Consider the following 16900-nt stretch of genomic DNA (forward strand, 5'->3'; position numbering starts at 1 on the left):
CGGCGCGAGCGCGGCAGAGGGGCGGGTCGCCGGGCTCCGGGGGCGGAGCCGAGCGGCGCTGGAGCGGCAAAAAGCCGCGTGGCCTGCGCGGGTGGAATGTAAACACGGCTGACGGCTGGGGTTCGGGCCCCGGCTGGGGTCTGCCAGAAGACCCGACGTCCGTTGGCCTCAGGCGCGCGCCCTGTCCCTCCTTGTACGTCCTCCCCGCCCCCGAGACGCAGAGTTCCGGGCCCTCAGTCGGGGCGGGGATGTGCCCAAGGTCACAGCGCCTGGTCACAAAGCCTAGAACCAGGGCCTCAGGCCACCTGACCTGGGGCCCCCCTGGGGAACAGCTGTTACTCCTGGACGCGCGTGTAGCCCTCTGTCCATGCGTGCTTGCGTCCATTCAGCTAATAGTAGAGCACCTCCCATGTGTGCCCCTTCCCCAAAAATTCTTCAGAAGACCTTTCTGATTCTGGGATTTCATGCAGACCTCTCTAGCTTAAGTGTTTACATCGACGGGCCGTAAAATCAAATCTACACTCCCTGCCCTACAGGACTCCGCGTTGACTGGCTCTCAACCCCTCTCAGACCATTCCTTCAACCCCCTCCCCTCCCAACTCTTTTGGCCACCCTGTGTCCTTTCTCATGTCAGGGCCTTGGAGTTTGTTGTCCCCAGCTCTAGCCCCTTCTGGCTGCTCATCCTTCCCAAGAACTTCAAGGTCTTCAGTGACCACTTAATTTAGAGCACCCCTCTCCCCAGGAGTTCCTGTTCACCTCATTGCCCTGCTGTGGTTCCTTCACAGCCCTTGCCACCATATGTCTCTTGCTACTGTCCATGTTTGGTGCTCTGCTCCCTACCTTGTCTGTCTTGTTCACTGCTGTATCCCCCAGCTCTTGGCAAAGTCCCTGGAGGAAGGGAGGCACTTAAATCTTACTTGTGAAGGAATGCTTGAAAAACACAATGACCAAGCCCTTGTGGAGTTTACAGGCTAAGAAGAGACAGGTACTGAACAATCATCACTTGAAAGTACCTACTGTACTAAACTTCTATAAGAAGCATGTAGCAGAGGGCTCCTAAACACTCCTAAGCCCCTTCCTGATTTACAGTCCCAGTCTTGGACCTCCTCCCTCCCTGACTGTCTTCTTGAAGTTAGAGACTAGACCTTATTGGAGGGCCTGACTTGTGTCATCCTCAGAGGTCCCTGCTAGCAGATTATTGACCTTCCAGGGGCTCTGAGGTCAAGGCTGCTGAGATGACTTGCTCGGATTGGCTTAGGTAGGCATGGGAACCCAGGCTCCTGAATTCCCAGCCCTTAGGTAGTAACAATAACAGGTATCACAGACATTTCCAAGATAGCAGATTTGCCCTAAATCCTTCAAAGTATTATCTCAACTAAACTTCACAATAATCCTGTGATGTTGATACCATGATTGTCTTATTTCACGTACAGCATCTATCTACTTCTTAGGGTCATTGTAAGGATTAAGTGAAATAATGCAGATGAATTGCTGAGTACAGAGCCTGGCACATAATAACTACCAAATAAATGACAATTGTTTAACAATGATAGACAAGACAGTTTTCCATAGTGGTTGTAGCAATTTATACTCCTACCAGCAAAGAATAAGAATTCCTGATGTTCTATACCCTAGCCAATATTTTCGTCAGTGGTAAAATGGATAAGTAAATTTTGGTATATTCATTCAGTGGAATACTACACAACAATAAAAAGGACAAACCACTGAAACATACAGCAATATGGATGAATCTCACAGACATAATGGTAAGCACAAGAAGCCAGATACAAAACAGTATTCCTGTGTGATGCCAGTTATTAGAAGTTTAAGAAAAGACAAAAACTGTGGTGACAGCAATAAGACCCCTCTGGGGTGGGGGTTCTGGGTACCACCATACGCATGTTTCATATCTTGATCTGAGTGGTGGTTACATGGCTGTGTACATATATAAAAGTTGAATCACATTTGTGATGTGTGCACTTTACTGAGCATATGTAATACCTAAAAAATAAAATAGTTATTTTTTTAAAAAATAATTTAAAACAAAGTAAAGCAAGACTTTAACAATCCCTGCCCACTCGGGAACTTCCAGTCTGGAAGGGAGGCAGTCATGTAGGTTGGCAGTTACAGTACAGAGTGATAAGGGCTAGGATGGAAAATTCTGGGGGCTACGAATTCACGTGGAGTTAGGGGCAAGGGCATCCAATCTACTCCTGGACACTAAGAAGGCTGCTTGGAGAAAGCAGCCTCTAGGTCGGAGAGATGAATGGATTTGGCAGGAACAATGGAAAAGTTATGTCCCAGGCAGCAGAAACAGCCTGCACAAAGACTTGGAGTCTTCAGAAATCAGTGATGGCTACTCGTCTGGAGCAATTCACCTTTGGCTCTTTGAGTTCATTTCATTCTGTGTCCAAACATTGACACAGCCTTGAGGGAGACTGTGCATTACACTAGAGGTGGTAGAACAGCTGCTGTGTAGGGAGGACAGCACCTGCCCTCTGCCATGAGACTTTGGGAAATTCCTTAACCTCTTGGTGCCTCAATTTCCTCATCTGTAAACTGGGTGTGATTTTAATTATTCCAACCTCCAGAGTTGCTGTGAGGAATAAATGTATTAATACCTATAATGCATTTGCTATAGTATCTAGCATAGAGTAAGTGTTCAATATGTATCAACAATTATTATTATTATTATTCATTAAAAAATTGGGGGCATTGGCTTACCTTCATATGTGGTTTAGGCCCTGATGATGGTGGAGGGTAAGGAACCAGGATACAAGCATTAAGAAGTAATCCCATGGGGGTTGCAAGGGGAAAGTTCTTCCCAGCTAGGATTCCTTAACCCGGGGCCTCCAGGCAGCCTTCAGGGTCCCAGGAAACTGCCTGCTGACAGTGCCGGCCTATCAGGTGCACTTTCCTGGGCAGCTGGTGCAGAACTGTTACCAGCTCCATGCAGGCACCTCACAAAAGTTAAGGAGCACTGGAGAGGGTTGATGAGGGAAGGTGTGGGCTGTGACTGGGAGTGGAGCTGGCCCAGGCTTTGCTATCAGGCAGAGCTGGACAACTGTGGCTGCCTGGCTGAGCCAAAGCTGGGGGGTCTTGTGAGGCTACACACAGGAAAACCAGAGGAAGAGGGGTCAGACTGGCTGCACCACTGCACCGGTGTGGGCTGTGGCGTCGGGGCCAGGCAGGATGAGCAGGACCCAAGGCCAAGGAACTGAGTGTGGGAAGGCCTCAGAGGCTTGGCTCCTGTCCTCCCGCAGCCCTGGGGATCTGTCTGCACAGCCTGCCAGGTCAGCCGGGAGTCCCAGGCCCAGCCCACTCCCCAAAACTTGATTACTGTTCAGATCAAGCTCACACTGCTGTGGATTCAGAGGGGGGAGATTAGCAAACCAATAGGTGGCCCAGCCCTGGCCTAAACCTCTCTTACACTGGAAAGCAAGTCCAGTCAACACTTTAGACAGAGGCTCTGGTTAATTAAAAAACTCCAGTGAAAACTAAAACCTTTAAACTGAGTATATGATAGAATAATGATGGCAGCTGACATTTATGGATTCTGTCCTAAGCTGGGGGTTGCCAGGAACAGAGACAAATTTGAAGACACTTCAAGGAGTGGGAGTATGTGACCAGGTTGCTGGGGGAGGGGCAGTTATGCAGCAACAAGCAGCCCTCCCCAGCATGGGCTAAGACACAAGAGTGCTTTGTTCTGTGTCTGACCACCATATTCCCAGCTTTCAGCTAAATCGCCTCATCTTGGGTTTTCTGAAGGCAGGCACAGCTGCAAGACACAGAGCAGGGGCTTGGAAAGAGGAAGCCCTGGAATCTTTTTTCTGATCAGGGACTCACATTTTCCTTGCAGCACCACACTCTTGAACTTGCTGGGGGAGGGGGACTTGGCCAATCAGGGCACTGCATTCCTGACTGTGTCATTGGTTCAGGGATAGGCACGTGACCCAGTCTGGACCAGTGAAAATCCTCTGGAGTTGCTAAGCTGATGGGAAGAGGTCTGGAACTAGGAGGCCATCTTGCCACACAGGGCGACCTTCCTTAGAGGGAGGTCCTCTGGGGGGGGGGCGGGGGGGGGCGGGGTGCACAGGGAAGCAGAGCCAGAGGAGAGGGGAGGCAGCTTTCTGATTTGTTGAGCTCCTGGATCCAATCAAGCCCAAGACCAGATTACTAGGAACTTTCTGGATGCTGGAGCCAATTATTTTCATGTTTATTTAGACAGTAGGGCTTGGATTTCTCATAACTTGCAGTCGAGAGAGTTATGGGTGTCACTTGTGTCCATCAGAGGGCCTCTGGTGGTCCCCTAGACCCGTGCAGGCCCTTCTTGATAAGGTCTGTAAATCCACAGTGGCATGGCTGGCTGGCTGGCATGTGGTTCTGGTGGTGCCAGACCTGGGCCATGGTCTCAATTCCCCAGGAATCCTGACTTCCATGGTATCTCCCTCCATCACTCGCTGACATCAGGCACCTAGAAATCTGCTTGTTAATCAGTCTGGCAGCCTCGGGACCCCCAAGAGCAGGTGGGCCTGGGGTGGACTGGCTTGACTCTGCCCTCTAGGAGTTCCCAAGAGCACCTCACACCCTCTGGGGGCAAGCGGGCACTAACTGAACAGGACTCACTCCTAACATGACCAGATAGAGGTCACAAACTGATGCTGGTGGGCCACAGAATACTAGCAAAAAGTTGAATTCTTGTACACATGAGGGTTTCCGACTTGCTGAGCAACAGGATTATTTGGCAAAGTTGGGCTCACATCTGTGCAGGGGAACGGCACGCTGCTGACCTCTTTGGGTGGGGCAGCTTCGCCCTATGTCCATAATCCTTTAGGTATCAACATTGGCCACATAGTTGCCTGACCTTGAGACCCTGCTAGGAATTCAGAGCTGAGCCAGAGCCTGCATAGCAGGGTCTTGGATGAGAGAGGTCAGGATTAAATAAACAAGAAGGAAAGAAGGAAGAAGGCACGGAGGAGGGGGTAGACTGGGATGAACCCAGGCCTAGAGGCCTGAGCATTCCCCAGAGCCCAGCACAGAGTCTGGACAGCCAGGTTTGCTGAATAAATAAGTGGATGGATGAATGGATAGGGGGCAAAGGTGAGAAGTACAGAAAGCCTTTTCCAGATGGTGACGGGAAGCTGAAGAGGCCGGGTGCATGGAATAGGGAGCACATTCTTTTGCCGCAGCCCACGTGGGGCTGGTATCAGGGTCAAAGAGGGCTCAGCACAAGTAACCTCCACGATCAAGGCTGGAGCTTCCCCACCTCCCACCCTCCCACCCTCTCTTCTCTGTCTGAGAGCCTCTCTACCTTCAACCTTTCACTATGAATTATTTTTCCCACTTAAATCTGTTTATATGAAAAGGGAAACCTACTGTCCCTACCCTAAATGGAAAACCAGCATCACCAGCCACAAAGAGAAGGGAAGCATCTAAGTGTTGATAACCACAGACAGAACAATGTGAGGCAGGCCATGAGCCTGCGGCCTGATCTCTTTCTGTTTAAAACAGGAGATGACAGTATGGGTATGATTCCATTAATACCAGGTACTAGGGTGGTCAAATTCAAAGAGACAGAAAGTAGGAGGGCAGTTGCCAGGGCTGGGGAGGGGGGATGGGAGTTATTATTTAACGGGTACAGGGTTTCAGTTCTGCAAGATGAAAAAGTTCCGAGGATGGCTGGTGGTGATGGTTACACAATATTGTGAATGTAACTAACGCCACCAAATTAAACCTTTAAAAATGGACAAGACAGTAAGTTTTATGTTATGTGTATTTTACCACATTTTTTTAAAGGAGCTGAGCAGACATTAGAGAGGTTTCAAAGCCATCTCCTTCAAACTGAGCCTTTCTCCTGATTAAGCAGAACACGTGAAGGAGAACTGAAACGAGAGTGACTCACCATGTGACGTGGTATTATTTCAAATTAATATGTAAAACCGTGGTCAGGGGAAGAAAAGGGATAAGTAATGGGCCAGGGGTGTAGGAAGGTGTGCAGAGGGACAGCCCCTCTGCAGTGCGAGCATTCTTGTGTCCTGCAGGAGGATGCTCTCGGTGGCTGCAGGCTGACGTGTGCCCGTGCTGGGGAGACAGGGGTTGCAGCTGCAGGGTTCCTAGCTCAGCGTGATCTTGGGGAAAGCACTTCACCTCCTGCTGCCTCAACTTCCTCCTCTGGCCAAGAGGAGGTAAAAGGGTGGCCATGAGGCTGCAGCGAGGCACTGTGTGGGAGAGCACCCTGCAGGCTCTGTCACCTGGCTTCCACAAGCACCCCCCCTTCGGTTCTCTCTGATCAGTTTTGGTGAGGAGATCTATGAATTTGGTTCCAGTGTCTGGGACGGTTAGTAGTTGATCAAACTCCCTGTTTTCACATCCTTCATGATGCTGGACAGCAGAGGAACTGGAGATTGTGCCATTGTGCTGGGCCCATGACGTGCCTCGCCCACAGTTAGTGCCCTTTAAGTGTCCGTTGACTGATTTCAGGGAGGAATTCTGTTCTAGGGGCATGTAGGTTGAACAGGCGTCCTGCCCTCAAGGTGCTCACCCCCAGTGGAGGAGAAGAACAACCCACCTGTCATCACACAGCAGCAAGAGAAATGCAGGGGAGGGAAGAACCTGGCAGGAGGGGTCCTGGTCCAGCTCAGGGAGAGGAGAGGGGCAGGAAATGGAGTCACTGATACTGCCTTTCTCGAGGTCAGCAATGCCCTCTATCTTGCCGACTCCAAAGGGCACTTTCCAGGCTTCGTTGCACAGCCCTCTCAGGAGTGTTGGGCATGGTGGCCCATCCTCTCCCTCCTGCGAACACCGCTGCCCTCTCCTGGTGTCCTTCCTCCTTCCCTGGTGCTCTTCCTCAGTGCCTTTGCTCCTCCTCTACTCAGGCAAAGGAGTTGTTCTCCCTCCCTGGGTAGTCTTACCATCTCCGGCTCACGTCTCTGCCCAGCCCACTGGACTTCTCCACTTGCCAGTCTCCCAGTCTCTCAGTGTAAGGTGCTCAAACGTGAACTCTGGTTATCCCCCCCCTCACCTGTTCCTCCACCTGGTGCCACCATTCACTCAGTTGCTTAAGCCACAAACCTGGTATTCATCTTTGATTTTTCCCTTTCTCTCGTCCTCTGCATTGCATGCATCAGCAAACCGCAATAGCTCTCTGCCCCCCAAATATTTCCAACCTGTCTACTTCTCCCCTTCTCTACCCCATCCTGGACTGAGCCACCGTCTGCTTTCTGGACAGCTGCAGAGTCTCCTGAACTTCTTTCCCATCGTCACTGCCTCTTCCATGGAAGAGCTAGTCATCTCAAATTCACTTCCGGAAACCCGATCAAACATGCCCCTTCTGAAAACCATTTGTCAGCTCCCCACTGATTGCAGCAGCCTCGGGCCCTGCCTGACTCAGCTCCTGATACTGCCCTCTCATCCTGGGGCCCTGGGTCCTCTTCCCAGCTCTGCCTCTGCTCCAGCCTAGCAGGCTCACAGTCCCTTTCTCTGCCACGCCAAGATCTCGGCTTCTTTAGTGTGTTTGCACCTGTTCTTCACCCACTCCCCACTCTCCCTCGGTGAGAGACTCCGTCTCCTTCAATATCCCCTCCTCAAGGAGGCCTTCCCCAGCGACCCCAACGAAATTAAGTTGTCTCCATCGCGGGACAGGTACTTTCAATTTTTTTAACTTTTTGACCACGCCGTGAGGCTTGCGGGATCTTAGTTCTCCAACCAAGGATCGAACCCGGGCACCTGGGATGAAAGTGCTGAGTCCTAACTACTGGACTGCCAGGGAATTCCCAGAATAGGTATTTTCTTTCTCACCTCTCGCCAGTTTTCTCTTGGCATCCTTTTTCGGTTTTGTTTTCTTAATTATAAAAATTTCACACATACACACAAGTAGAGAGATAATAGTACAATGAACCCTCATATACACACAAGTCTACAGATTTAATAAGATTTTGTCATATTTGCTTCAGCCTTCAGCATTTTTTCTTTGCTGAAGTCTTTCAAGGCAAATTCTAAACATTATGTCGTTTCACTTTTACATGCTTGAGTATGCATCTTTTAAAAATATGGTCATTTTCTTACATAACCACAATGCCAGTAACACGCATATAGCAGAATGGACAATTCTTGGTGTCGTTCAATACTCAGTCTAAAATCAAGTTTCCCAGTTATCTCAAATATGTCTTTGAACCATTGGCGTGAATCACAGCCTAAACAGGATCCACATGCTGCATCTGGTTCCTGTGCTCTTTGTTCTCTTTACTCTAGAGCAGCTCCTTCTTTTCCACATTCGCCATAGAAGCCAGGTCAGCCTCCTGCAGGATCATTTCATGTTCTGGTTTTGTCTGTTTGCTTCTCCATGGAGCCATCTAACGTGTTCCTCTCTTCTCTGTATGCCCTGTGGGTGGAAACCCACTTAAGTTCACTGTAGGTGATGCCATGTGCTTGCTGTGTCATCATCCCTGGAGGCCCACGGTGCCCTGCTATCACTTCTCGTGTTGCTGAGACTGACCAGTGGGGTCAGGTGGTGACAGCCTCCTCCCTCAGTCGTACAGCTTCCTGTCAGCCCTTCATCTGTTAGTTTCATCCACTGATAAGTGTTTCCTGAATCAGTTATTTGATAAGGGTTTGCCAAATGGTGATTTTCTATTTCTTTCATTTCTTCCAAACTAGAGGCACACCCAGAGGGGAAAGTATGTGGGAGCAGTCCACTCTGAGGCAGGCAACTGGGGTGGGGGCTGCTGTCTGTAAAGAACTTTAAAAATAGTGAAATGGACTAAAAGTCCTCTGCTCTTATCAATACCATGGCCTTGCCATCCTGAATAATGTCAGTGGTAGACCGCTTCTCCTCGAAGGGGCAGAGTGCGCCTGCCCAGCCCCCCACGAGGTACATCACTGTTCCGAATTTACTCACTGGAGTCTTCTGTAAAGAAATTTTCCATATCAGTTAGGGCTATTTGGTTGCCCTGAAATACAGCTCATATGGTGGAATAAATGCTGAATTCTCTCCTTTTTAAAAAAAAAAAAATTATTATTTATTTTATTTTTGGCTGTGTTGGGTCTTCATTGCTGCGTGCGGGCTTTCTCTAGTTGCGGCGAGCAGGGGCATTTTCATTGCGTTGCACAGGCTTCTCATTACAGTGGCTTCTCTCGTTGCGGAGCACGAGCTCTAGGCTCACAGGCTTCAGTAGTTGTGGCACATGGGCTCAGTAGTTGTGGCTTGCGGGCTCTAGAGCAGAGGTTCAGTAGTTGTGGCACACGGGCTTAGTTGCTCTGCGGCATGTGGGATCTTCCCAGGCCAAGTCTCAAACCCGTGTCCCCTGAAGTGGCAGGTGGATTCTTAACCACTGCACCACCAGGGAAACCCTGAATTCTCTCCTTTTAATTAAGCCCCATATTTTTGTTCTTCATAGCACTTGAGACATTTCATAATTGTGCGTTTGTTTACTTGCTTGGGGCCCTTCATCCTTGAGGAGCAATCTACACAAAGGCTCATAGGAGGCAATCAGTATTGACACATTTGAGTGAAAGATTCATAAATGAAGGCCAGGAAGGGTAAGCAGACAGTGTTAGAGGTGGAGCGGCAGAGGACAGTGTTTGGGGAGAAGACCCAGAGGCTACAGACATCAGGGCACATCCTGGGAGCGACAGATGTCAGGTGTGTCTGGGGTCAAGGGTGAGGTGGGAAATGAATGGGGAGAGCTGAGGCTGAGGGGGGCCCAGGAACAGGAGCCAGAGGAGTGCCCTCTCTGCCATGCTTCATGAGCAGCTGGACTCTATTCGAGGGACGTGGCGCCATAGAATCTCTGTGGCCACCCCACCAACACACACCTGCCCCATGGCCTCCCAGATGGAGCCCGCTCCACGGGAAGCGCACCCAGTACAGAGATTTGGTTGTGCTCTACGCTAGCTAGTGTTCGCCTTGCTCCTCTCTAATTGCTCTGTTTTCCTTCCACTTCACAAGTGGGTTGGCTAGTAACACCAAAGTCTGTTTTATGTACATATAGATAGCAAACACAAAATGTGTGGTAACGAGAGAGACTATAAAAAAAAAAATGTGTGGTAAGCTGTGTTTCATCTTTACGTTACTAACACACAAAAGCAAGAAAGCTCCAAGTTAGACCATCTGCAATTCAGCCGAGTATGCAGCGAGCCATATGGTGAAAACATGAAATGGGAGACAACAGAAGCGCATCACCCAGCCTTCGTCTGAAGACTCCCTCGGCAAGCGCCCTGCTGTCCTCTCTGAGGCTGGCCAGGCTTCATCCATCCATCCATCCACTCATTCATCCATCCATCCATCCATCCATCCATCCATGCATCAAAGCTTCACTGAACTCCTGTCACATGCCAAGCACTGTTCCTTCACTAGCAATAGAGGAAGCATGACAGCAGAGATCTGTCCTCAGTGGGGAGAGAGGATCAGGACAAAAGTAAGTAAACCGACATGTGAAAAAGATGTTTCCCACCAGTTATAAGAGCTCCTGAAGAAGTGACTGAGTGATGTGACAGAGTGAGCAGAGCAGAGGCATATCACCTCAGCTACGTGGCTTCAGGAAGGTCTTTCCCAAGAAGAGACGTTTGAGCTGAGACCTGAAGCATAAGAAAAATGCAGCAAGTAGAGCTGTGGGGACAGTGTTCCCGGCAGAGGGAACAGTGTGTGCAAAGGCCTAGAAGTGGGAAAAAATTCAGTGCTTTAGTGGAACAGCAAGAAACCTGGAGTATAGTGAGTGAGGGGACGTGGGAGAGAGAAGGTGGAGGGAGAGAAGGTGGAGGGAGAGAAGGCAAGGTGGCTGGCTGTGGGGTCTTGCCAGATGCATGTAGGAGGAAATTTGGATTTTACTCTAATGCTGTTAGAAGCCCTTGAAGGGCTTTAAATAGGAGAGTGGTTCATCTGATTTACATGTTTAAAGATCACTCTGCTTCACTCCTGCTGCTGAGGAGGGTGTGGACATGGGAAACAGGCATATCCTGGAGCACAGGGACCAGTGATCCAAGCCAGGCAAGATGGCAGCTTGACCAGAGTTGGCACAATGTGGTGTGGACACAGGGGTCAGATATGTTTGCAAATAGAGTGAGGGCAGGCTGCCCATCGCCTGCTGAGAATGCAGACCTATGGCCCTGGGACCCTGGAGGCTGACAAGGGCCAGACAGCGGTAGCTGGGCAGAGTGTGCTGTGAAAACAAAGCTCTCTGCAGGCAAGGTGCCCCATCTGTGTCATTCTTTGTGGAAGGCCTAGTTTTCTTTCCTGTCTCCTCACCTCTGTGGTCATAATCGTATGACCACAGGCCATATGATTGACAGGCCATAAGAATGACAGGCCACTGTCATTCTTCTGGCAGGTGGAGATCTAGGGAGGGGAAGTGACTGCCTAAGACCACACAGTGAAGGGGCACCTCTGGAAGAGCCTTCTTCAAGACTGCAGCTAGCCCTGGGGTGTCAGACTGCCCTTCTCAGGGCCCGCCTGGCTGTACTGCGCTCCAGTTGGTGAAGGAAGGCTGGTCCTGTCCATACCAGCAAGACCCCACATTCGTGCATAGCCCAGAGCCGCAGGCTTTTCCGTCTTAGTTGTGTGAGTGCCCCTTTGCCTTATTCTAGGATAGAGGTAGACTGCATGCTGCAGTTTGGGTTCTACGGAAGCAGAGTTTAGTGTGCAGAGGTGTGTTAGGGAGGCATGTTAGGGAGTGCCCTGGGGACAGGAGGGAGCAGAAGCAGGAATGGGCGGGGGGCTTTGAGCTCTGGAGCTGCCGGGTGCTGGGCCAAAGCATCTGGAGCTTGCTATCCCCCCCTCCATCGGTGATTGCCTGGCAGGTGGGGCTGCGGCAGTCCCAGGCAACTAGGGCTGGAGGCTGAAGGCCCGCAGCACTGCCAACAGCCTGGGCAACAGGACCTTCTTCAGAGGGGTCTTGAGCGGTGCAGCTATGTGTTCATCACACTTCACTAACTCAGATGTGACTGATTTGTAAACCAGCAGTTGGGGTTGTGATGAAGTGTTGTCTTCCTTTTCCTTAAGCAGGACTAGCCAGAGGTCCAAGGCCATGAGCAGCAGACTCAGTGGGACCCCCATTTACATGCCAGCAACTAAAAGAGCAAAGACAAATGCCCCTTCTCCTCCATTGAGCCAGGCCCTATTAGACACCCCTGGTCGATCTAATTCAGTTCTTCAGAAGCATGCACTGTGCGTCTCCCCAGTGTGCTCAGGGCTGTCCTTCCCTTGTGGAGTTGACAGGCTCGTGGCGCAGGGAGACATCAGTCAAATGACCATGCTGAGGACCACATCATGAATACTGGTAACAGCAAAAATTCCCGTTTTGGTGCATTAGTTGTACCATCTCAGCAAGTACGAGGTATAATGCAAGCACCATCAACAACCTGATACTGGTGTTAGCATTAGCCTCTCTTCAGATCAGGTCACAGCAGCCCTCAAGGTCACCAGCTAGGATGCAGTAGAGCATAGATACCTGCTCTGAAAGCAGGAATGGAGTTATTTGGAACCTGATCTGGGCTGGGGAGGCAGGAGAAGGGAGGAGGTCAAGAATGGCTCCTCTGAGGAGCTGGTGCTTGAGCTGAGAGGTAAGGGGTGAGAAGGAATTGAGGAGAAAGGAGGAGCTCCCAGTGGAGGGAAGGACATGGAAAAGGCCCTAGGGCTGCCAAGACCAAGGATCGTTTCAGGAATGGGAGGCGGCAGGGGCCCTGGTGTACTCAGGCTGAGATGCCAGCCACGGTGAGTTCTTCCTTCATCAAACTGAGAGCCATGGGAGGCAATCAGAGGTGTGTCCTAGAAAGACTCCTTGAGCCGCCATGTGGAGAATGAGCTTCTGAGGGAGCTAGGTGCTGGAGACTACTGTGATCATCAGGGAGGTGGTGGCCACTGGGGTCTGGGTATAGCAGGGCGGGCAGGAAGAAGCTGGATTCAGTGCTGTTTGGAGTAAGATCAACTTGGCTTGGGTGGATTTGTGGCGGGGAGCAAGGGTCCAGAGATCTAGTGTTCCTGGCCTGCAGAGCTGGCCTCTAAAGACACCCTTCACTGGGGTGGAGAACCCAGGACATTCAATATCTTGGGAAGTAACACAAAGGCAAAAGTGACATTTTCCCCCGACTTTTATATATCAAGTATATTAAAACAACAGAGGAATAGTGTAATGAACACCTAACTCCCACTTAGAACCACCTGCTGTTAATATTTCGCTACATTTGCTTTTCCTCATTCTTTCTGCACACACACACACACACACACACACTTTTTTTTGCTGTACAATTGCAGACAACATGACTCTTCACCCCTAGATATTTGTAACCCCTAAGATTAAGGACATTGTCCTCAATAAACCCAATGGCATTTTCGCATCTAAGAACGTTAACAATTATCTCATGATACCATTTGATACCGAATCCATGTCAAAAAGCCCCAGTTGTCCCCAGATTTTGTTTTTAACCAAGATCCAGTCAAAGTCCCCGCACTGTGTTTAGTTGTCGGGTCTGCTCTTTGGTCTCTTTCAACACAGAGCAACCCCTACCCCATGCTCACCCCTTTTCTCCCCATGACTTTGGCTCTTTGACAAGTCCAGGCCAGCTGTCTTGTAGGACATGGTGCACTCTGGATTTGTCCGATGGTTGCAGATATTTTGCCTTTTCTTTATAAAAGAGCTTTATTGAGATACAGTTCACATAGCATACAGTTCACCCATTTAAAGTGGACAATTCAACAGCTTTTAGTACATTCACAGATATGTGCAACCACCACAGTCAATTTTATAAAATTTTCATCACCTCAAAAAGAAACCCATTAGCTATTACCCTCCTCGGCCCCTCTCATCAGCCCTAAGCAGCCACTAATTTAGTTTCTGTCTCTAGGTTTTCCTAACCTGGCTTTTCATAGTCTGGAATCATATAGTATGTGGTATTTGTGTCTGCCTTCTTTCACTTAGCATGTTTTCATCATTCATCCATGTTGTATCATTCCTTCTTATGACTGAATAATATTCCACTGTATGGATATACCAGATTTTGTTTTGCGTTGTTTCCACCTCTTGGCTAGTATAAATAATCCTACTATAAACATTTGGGTACAAGTTTTTGTAGGAACATACGTTTTCGTTTCTCTTGGGTATATACCTAGGAGTAGAATTGCTGGGCCATATGGTAACTCTATGCTTAATCATTTGAGGACCTACCAGACTTTTCCCAAAGCAATTGCACTATTTTATACTTCTATCAGCAGTGTATGAGGGTTCTGATTTCTTTACATCATTTTCAGTGTTCCACAATGGAAGCTTTTCTCTAGGCCCACCTGACTGTCCCCTCCTGCAGCCTCACCTCACCGGTCTAGCCCTCCTCAGCCCCAGACCATGGAGGATGCAAATGGCGCACTGGACTGGATGGCACTGCTTTCTTATTTTTGTAGTTTGCCAGATCCTGTGCTTTCCTACCACAATTTCACTCCATGCCCCAAAAGATCCTCAGGAAGCAGCCAAGGCAGAAGTTCTTAAGTTGGGGAAACTGAGGCCTCAGAGAGGTAAAGGTTGTGCAAGTGAGCCAGTGCCGGTTCTGGGCCTGCCCGCTGGATGCTGAGGCTGCTGCCCTGCAAGCTGTAATGGGTGGCCCTGGGGAAGGTGGCAAGAAGGAGGAGTTTCCTGAGAGCAAGTGACCCACAGAAGTGAGCCCATCTTCCAAACTGCATTCTAGAGCCCTTTCCCACAGAATGCCTACCAATGTTCCTCACTGCTGCTTACCAAGAAGGTGCTCATGCTGTGGGGAGCCTGGCATCTCTGAAAGTGGCCAGGGCAGAATGAAACAGCCCACGAGCCTGGCCCTGAAGGCCGAGGGCTCAGCTGGCTTGAGGAAGCTGGGTCCAGCATGTGGATTGCAGGACCTCTGCTGGCTTGTCCAAACTGCAGTCCGGCCCCTCCCCTCAAGATGGTGCTACATCAGACTAGGCTGCCTTCCTGAGATGTCTCTTCCCCTTGGGCGGCAGTGTTTAGGTGTTTGCTCGCTCCTGACCAGGTGAGGCTAGAGCAGGCAGATGTTGACCCTGGCAGGGTCAGGCCCTTCTAGGGCCCAGGTCTCCCAGCCCACCACTGCACCAACTCTGCTACTTGCGAGCCAGATGCCTCTGAGAGTCTAACCTCCTCTTCTTTTCTCCCGCTGCTTTCTTTCCTGATCTATGCATCTGTCTGTCTTCAACTGTCAACATCAGATTCAAGACCCGTTTAAATGCCACCCTCCTCCAGGAAGCCAGCCTCTCTTTGCTCTCCTCTGAATGTCCTGTGTGGCAGTACATCTGCACCTCGTTTTGACGCCTAGTGCTCTGTGCTCTAGGTGGCCTGTAACTTCTGGTCCTAACAGATACCAAGGTTCTCCTTGAGGATAGGACCCCAGTCCCACTCACCTCTGCCTTCTTTTTTGATTTGGTCGGAATTATTTTGGTTGCCAGTAACAGAATCTTAGCGCAAATTGGCCTAAGGAAAAGGATTTACTGATTCATGTTACTGAAAGGCTGGGGGCTTCAAGTATAGCTGGGTCCAGGGCCCCATTTATCAGTACTGTGTCCATTTCTTGGTCCTGGTGTCTGGCAGGCTCTCCTTGGGTGGTACCAGAGATGGCCAGCTTAGCTATCCCAGCAGAAGCCCCAGACTTGGTGTCCATTGATCTGGCTCAAATTATGTGCTCACCTTAGGACTGGGGGTGTTGCCGTGAACCAAGAGTGGGAGGAGGGGTGCTTCCCAAGGGAAATCCCAGCCATTGGCAGGCAAAACAACAGGAGCACCCTGGAGGTGATCCTCCCTGACTCCTTCCTCCCTCTCAGTGACCCATTCAGGGGTCTGCACTTATTTACCTCCCTCCTGGCTCTTTCTCACACTTGTTCCTTGTTCTCACCAACAACTTGCCCCCGTCCCATCCCTTCCCCTGGCTCACCATTGTCCCTTCTCCCTACAACAGAGTGGTTTTCCTAAAACATAAGTATATTGCATCCTGCTTAAAACCCTTGATGGCTCCTCATTGTCCTGGGATGAAGTCCATTCTTCTTAAGAAAGCATGCCTGGGCTTCCCTGGTGGCGCAGTGGCTGGGAGTCCACCTGCTGATGCAGGGGACACGGGTTCATGCCCCGGTCCGGGAAGATCCCACATGCTGCGGAGCGGCTGGGCCCGTGAGCCATGGCTGCTGAGCCTGCGCGTCAGGAGCCTGTGCTCTGCAACGGGAGAGGCCACAACAGTGAGAGGCCTGTGTACTGCAAAAAAAAAAAAAAAGAAAAAGAAAAAGAAAGCATGTCTAGCTCTTGATAATCTGGCTCTGTGCCCCTCCAGCCTCATCTCTCTCTGCTCCTTCCTCCCTCTGGGACTTATGCAACAGTACCTTCAAACCACCTCAGATTGCCCCATGCCTCTGCCTGGGATGCCATTTCCCAGCTTGTCTGACTGGCAAACTCTTCCTCTTCAATACCTAGCTCAGCCATCACCTCCTCCAGGAAGGCCTCCAGGACTTTCCTGAGCAGTTAAGAGCTCCCTCTGCTGGAGGCCCAGAGCCATTCACCACTCTGAACTAGGCTGACTGTGGGGGTCACAGTCTCTGGCTCCAGCACTCCCTGAAGGTTCTTCTTCCCGTCCATCTCCGCAGTGCCCAGACTGGTGCCAGGCCCAGCAATGACACCTGAGCAGTGTCTGCTTGACAGATCTGAGAACCTGAAGGAGTGAGGAACCTGGGTGGGCCCTGCCTGCTGTGGGGAAACAGAGTTTCAAGCTTCCTTCCTAGGCCCTGTCAGCCCTCAGCTTAGATGCCACCTCCTCCACATGGCCTTCCCTGCCTACCCTCGGATCTGTTGCCCTTCAGTCACCTTATCATAGTACTGGTTTTATTTTCTCCCTAGCACTCAGCCCAGCTGTTGTTTCCCCTGTTTTTTTATTGTCTCTCTCCCAACCC

This window comes from Phocoena phocoena, chromosome 20 (genome assembly GCF_963924675.1).
Source record: "Phocoena phocoena chromosome 20, mPhoPho1.1, whole genome shotgun sequence".
NCBI lineage: Eukaryota > Metazoa > Chordata > Mammalia > Artiodactyla > Phocoenidae > Phocoena > Phocoena phocoena.